Source organism: Lactuca saligna, chromosome 9 (genome assembly GCF_052625555.1).
Source record: "Lactuca saligna cultivar CGN05327 chromosome 9, ASM5262555v1, whole genome shotgun sequence".
Taxonomy (NCBI): Eukaryota; Viridiplantae; Streptophyta; class Magnoliopsida; order Asterales; family Asteraceae; genus Lactuca; species Lactuca saligna.
In genome coordinates this window covers 205,167-210,790 of record NC_136425.1, presented here as the reverse complement: position 1 = coordinate 210,790, position 5,624 = coordinate 205,167, and the positions used below count along the sequence as shown (strand labels likewise).

The following is a 5,624-nucleotide window of genomic DNA, read 5'->3' as shown; positions in this document are numbered from 1 at the left end:
TGCTTGAATGAAGAGAAAGAAGAAGAAAATTGAAGAAATCTTGAAGAACCCTTGAGATGCGGCTGAGAGGATATGCTCGGCGAGTGTGGAGATGAAATGATGAATAATAATAATTTTTACAGGTTTTAATTTACTGGGTTTGAACCGGCTACTCGCCGAGTAGAATGGATCTACTCGCCGAGTAGACACGCGTATTATGGACTTTTGGCTGTAAGCGAACATTTACTCGCCGAGTATAGTCGATATACTCGCCGAGTAGATGTCTCAGGTTGAAAAAAAATTTAAATTTGCCAATTTTACTATATGAATTCCTTTGTTTAGCCTTTCCACCCCACACTTTCAGTAGAGCTTGTCCTCAAGCACTTAGAGAAGTAGAATAAATGAAGAAGAATGAAAAAAAACAATATGAAAAATAAAGAAAAGGAAAGAAAATGCAAACGTGAAACTCGGGTTGCCTCTCGAGAAGCGCTTCTTTTGATGGAGTCATTAGCTGGACTCCACCCCGTCTACGTGTTTGCGATTCCGCACAGTAGCAGCTCCTCCAATCCTTCATTGCGGGGGACTCCTTCTTCATATTTCTTCACTCTATGACCATTGACTTTAAATGGTGTGCCATCTCTTGAGATCAATTCTATAGCCCCGTGAGGAAACACCGTCTTGACCAAAAAGGGACCATCCCACCTTGATTTGAGTTTGCCCGAGAAAAGTTTTAATCGGGAATTGAAAAGTAGTACTTTTTGGCCTTCATGGATGTCTTTGCTTTTGATTCTTTTGTCATGCCATCTCTTGGTCTTTTCTTTATAGAGCCACAAACTAGAATAAGCCTCATTTCGGAGTTCTTCAAGGGCATTCATTTGCATTAGACGGTTGGTCTTCAAGTCTTCCATGTCAAAGTTGCACCTCTTTAACGCCCAATATGCCTTATGCTCGATTTCAACCGGTAAATGGCATTGCTTTCCATAAACTAACCTATATGGTGTAGTACCAATAGGTGTTTTGAAGGCGGTACGAAATGCCCATAGCGCGTCATCCAATTTATTCGACCATTCCTTGCGGTTGCTTCCCACCGACTTCTCTAAAATACGCTTCAAGGCTCGATTGGTCACTTCCGTTTGTCCACTCGTTTGCGGGTGGTATGACGTGGAGAACTTATGGGTCACCCCATATTTTTTGAGCACCTTTTCCAATTTATCATTGGCAAAGTGTGTGCCACGGTCACTAATTAGGGCCTTCGGAACACCAAACCGGGAGAATAGTTTTTTTAAGAATCGTACCACTACCCGTCCGTCATTTGTAGGTAAAGCCTGCGCCTCCGCCCATTTCGAAACATAATCTACCGTCACTAGGATGTACTTGTTTCCTTTGGATGTGGGAAATGGTCCCATAAGGTCAATGCCCCACACGTCGAACACCTCACACACTTGAATGCTATGTTGTGGCATTTCATTACGGGATGAAATGTTTCCCACCCTTTGACAAGCATCGCATTCTTTGACATATTGGGCTGCATCTTTGAAGATTGTAGGCCAATAGAACCCAATGTCAAAGATCTTCTTTGCGGTATAGTGTGCTCCATGATGTCCTCCCGTGGGCCCGCTATGGCAATGTTCTAGTATTCTTCGACTCTCCTTCCCGAACACACATCTTCTTATAATTCCATCCGCACAGCTTCGAAGGAGGTATGGATCGTCCCAAAAGTAATATTTGATCTCCGCAAAGAATTTCTTCTTTTGCTGACTACTATAATCCTTCGGGACGTAATTAGTAGCTAAATAGTTAGCTATGTCTGCGAACCATGGCTCCTCTCCCACGGACACCATAATGTATTCATCCGGAAAGTCGTCTCCATCCTTATCTTCTTGCAATTTCGGGTTCTCGAGCCTAGATAAATGATCGGCCGCTACGTTCTCCATTCCTTTCTTATCTCGTATCTCTATGTCGAATTCTTGAAGAAGCAGCACCCATCGTATTAGTCTTGGCTTGGCATCCTGTTTGGAAAACAAATACTTGATAGCCGAGTGGTCGGTAAAAACAGTGGTTTTAGATAAAACCAAGTAAGGGCGAAACTTGTCAAAAGCGTAAACTACGGCTAACAGTTCTTTTTCAGTAGTAGTATAATTCTCTTGGGCAGGATTTAAGGTCTTGCTTGCATAATAGATGGGTTGAAAGTGCTTATCAACCCGTTCTCCAAGGACCGCTCCTAGTGCATAGTCACTAGCATCACACATGATCTCGAAGGGTAAGTTCCAATTTGGTGCTATAATGATCGGGGCATTAGTTAATTTTTCCTTTAGAAAGTCAAATGCCTCCAAACACTCTTTAGTAAAATTAAAGGGTGCATCTTTTAGTAATAATTGTGTTAGAGTTTCGTGATTTTGGAAAAATCTTTAATAAAACGCCGGTAAAAACCTGCATGTCCCAAAAAACTTCTAATGCCCTTCACATTAGTTGGTGGGGGTAATTTGGCAATGGTGTCTATCTTTGCCCGATCCACCTCAATTCCCTTTTTAGAGACTTTATGTCCCAAAACTATACCCTCCTTGACCATGAAGTGACACTTTTCCCAATTTAGGACCAAGTCGGTTTTCTCACATCTAGCAAGCATTGAGTCAAGATTTGTGAGGCAGTCATTGAAAGAAGATCCGAATACAGAAAAGTCATCCATAAAGACCTCCATGAATTTTTCCACCATATCATGGAATATGACGGTCATGCACCTTTGAAATGTCGCAGGTGCATTGCATAGTCCAAATGGCATGCGTCTATAGGCGAAAGTCCCACTGGGGCATGTAAAGGTGGTCTTTTCTTGGTCCATTGGGTCTATGGGTATTTGGAAATACCCTGAAAACCCATCTAAAAAGCAATAGTAGCTATGACCCGATAGTCTCTCTAACATTTGATCTATGAAAGGAAGGGGAAAATGGTCTTTGCGAGTGGCATCGTTTAGCTTTCGATAATCGATGCACACTCGCCAACCGGTTACCGTTCGCGTTGGAATTAACTCGTTCTTTTCATTGGTAATGACCGTCATTCCTCCCTTCTTGGGCACCACTTGGACCGGACTCACCCATGGACTATCGGAGATAGAGTAGATGATTCCTGCATCCAAAAGCTTGACCACCTCCTTCTTGACGACTTCTTGCATGTTCGGGTTTAATCGTATTTGATGTTGCACCACCGGCCTTGCTCCTTCTTCTAAATTGATTTTGTGAGAGCAGTATGATGGGCTTATTCCCTTGATGTCGGAGATGCTCCATGCGATGGCTCTTTTCCTTTTCTTCAACACGCGTACAAGCTCCTCCTTTTCCATCTTGGATAGATCCGAGGCTATAATCACCGGCTTCTGATTTCCTTCTTCCAGAAAGGCATATTCCAGATGGTCAGGTAGTGTTTTGAGCTCCAATTTGTTGTGCATAGTGACGGACTCGCCGAGTGCAGGTTTGGTACTCGGCGAGTTGGTGGCGGCATTCACGACTTCTGGCTTTTCTTCAGATGTACTCGGCGAGTAGATCGGGTCTACTCGGCGAGTAGGGCTTTCAGCTTGGTTCTTTATTTCTTCATACTCTGCTTCTTCCAACAGTCTTTAAATCGCTAATAAGTCCTTTTCTGGATTAAATACTTCGTCCAAAGCTGCAAACTTGCTGGAATCTTCAGGTATGTCTTCTTCTAATAATTCGTCAAGCATGTCGATTGAGAAAGCCGTGTCATCACTACTCCTTGAGTACTTCATGGCTTGGTCTACCCCGAATGTCACTGAATCGTCCCCAACTTGCAATGTGAGCTTAGAATCTCTCATGTCTACGATAGCGCTAGCGGTGTTGAGGAAGGGTCTTCCAAGGATGATTGGCACTTGCGGATCCGCCTCCATGTCGAGAATGATGAAATCAGCCGGGAAGACAAATTTGTCTACTTTCACTAGCAAATCTTCACAAATGCCTCTTGGCAAAATAACAGTCTTGTTTGCCAAATGAATTGCCATTCGAATTGGCCTTGGCTCCGGGAGGTCCAGTTTCTTAAAGAACGAGTATGGCATAAGGTTCACACTTGCTCCAGAATCAGCTAAGGCATGAATTGCAGCCAAGTTGCCAAATTGGCAAGGCAAAGTTAAGCTCCCCGGATCACCCTTCTTCTTTGGTAATTTGTTTAGCATTGCGGCGGAGCAATTCTCATTAAGTACTACCTTCTGCACTTCCTCCATCTTTCTTCTGTTAGTGAGGAGTTCCTTAAGGAACTTTGCATACTTGGGCATTTGCATGACGGCTTCAATGAAAGGAATATTGATTTGAAGAGTTTTAATGTGATCTAGAAACTTCTGATATTCCTCTTCCTGCTTCTCTTTCTTGGCTCGGGCTGGGTATGGCATTGGAGGCTGGTATGGTTTCAAGGGTGGCTGTTCATTTGTTTTAGCAGAGGTACTCGTCGAGTCCATTGGTCCTACTCGGCGAGTAGGACTCTCAGATTGTGAGTGTTGGTTTTCGACTTGCTCTTCCGTTCCTTCCTTCTGTGAGTCCTTGGTTGCTTCAGTTCGAATGGGGGCCAGGGGAGTAATAATCTTCCCACTTCTTGTGGTAACAATATTTACTTGTGCGCCTCGTGGGTTGTTCACGGTTTTGCTAGGAAGCTCACCCGGTGACCTTTGGTTTAGTTGTTGAGCAAGTTTCCCAAGCTGCGTTTCTATGTTGTGGATGGATGCTTGCTGGTTCCTGAGCATTGTTCTTGTTTCTTGGATAGCAGCATCGTGGTCACTATGTCTTTTCTCGGAAGCGGCCACAAATTTAGTTAGCATATCTTCCAAGCTTGGCTTCTTCTCTTGCACCGACTCCTCCATTTGGTAAAAGCCTCTCCCTTTTTGTCTGTACTTCTCCTCCTTGGCCTTCTTGTACTCTTCGTAAGGCAGCCACTCCTTCTTTTGTTTGCGCCAGTCCTCATCATACCGGTCACCGCTCGAGTAACATACTTGTGCCTTTTTGTTGCCGTTCTCATCCAAATCGCAATCTCTAGTGAGGTGAGGTCCATTGCAATTTTCTCAACCCACCCGTATGGCATGGATAGTTTGATCCATTTTGTCCATTCTCCTATCTATGGTTTTTAACATGGCCATGACCGCGGATAAATCTTCAGTAGCAGCGTATGCGGCTCCCCTCGTGACATCATTCCTAGGGTTGTGGTATTCTCTATAGTGTTTAGAGAATTCTTCAATTAATTCTTTAATCACCGGGGGTGGCTTCTTTGTAAGTGGGCCTTGTGAGTCTAGCAACTGCCGGGTCGTGACATTGACTCCATCATAAAAGATGGAAACTTCTTGCTGGCTGTTTAGATCATGGTGTGGGCAATTTCGTTGTAGACTTTTGTACCTCTCCCATGCTTCATATAATGACTCTCCAGCTTGTTGTTCAAAGTTTGCAATGGCCTTCTTGAGTTTGGCTATCTTGGATGGTGGGCAAAAATGATCAATAAATTCTTCCTTCATTCTGGCCCAAGTAGTGACTGACCCGGGGGGAAGTGATTTGAGCCAGTCTTTAGCAGCACCCTTGAAGGTTACCGGAAGCATCCGAAGTAGTTGAGTTTCGCGGGTTACATTTGGAATGTTGAAGTAATCAGCAACATCATTCACTTCATCCAAA

The 5,624-nt window shown here is 43.9% G+C and overlaps 1 non-coding gene across 1 annotated transcript; it reads left to right on the top strand.

Annotated features, from left to right (window-relative positions):
- The first annotated feature begins 5,315 nt into the window (after positions 1-5,315).
- On the top strand, positions 5,316-5,422 carry LOC145019037 (small nucleolar RNA R71). Its single transcript, XR_013667356.1, has one exon. It is a non-coding gene; the product is annotated as a small nucleolar RNA R71 (small nucleolar RNA).
- Positions 5,423-5,624: the final 202 nt, after the last annotated feature.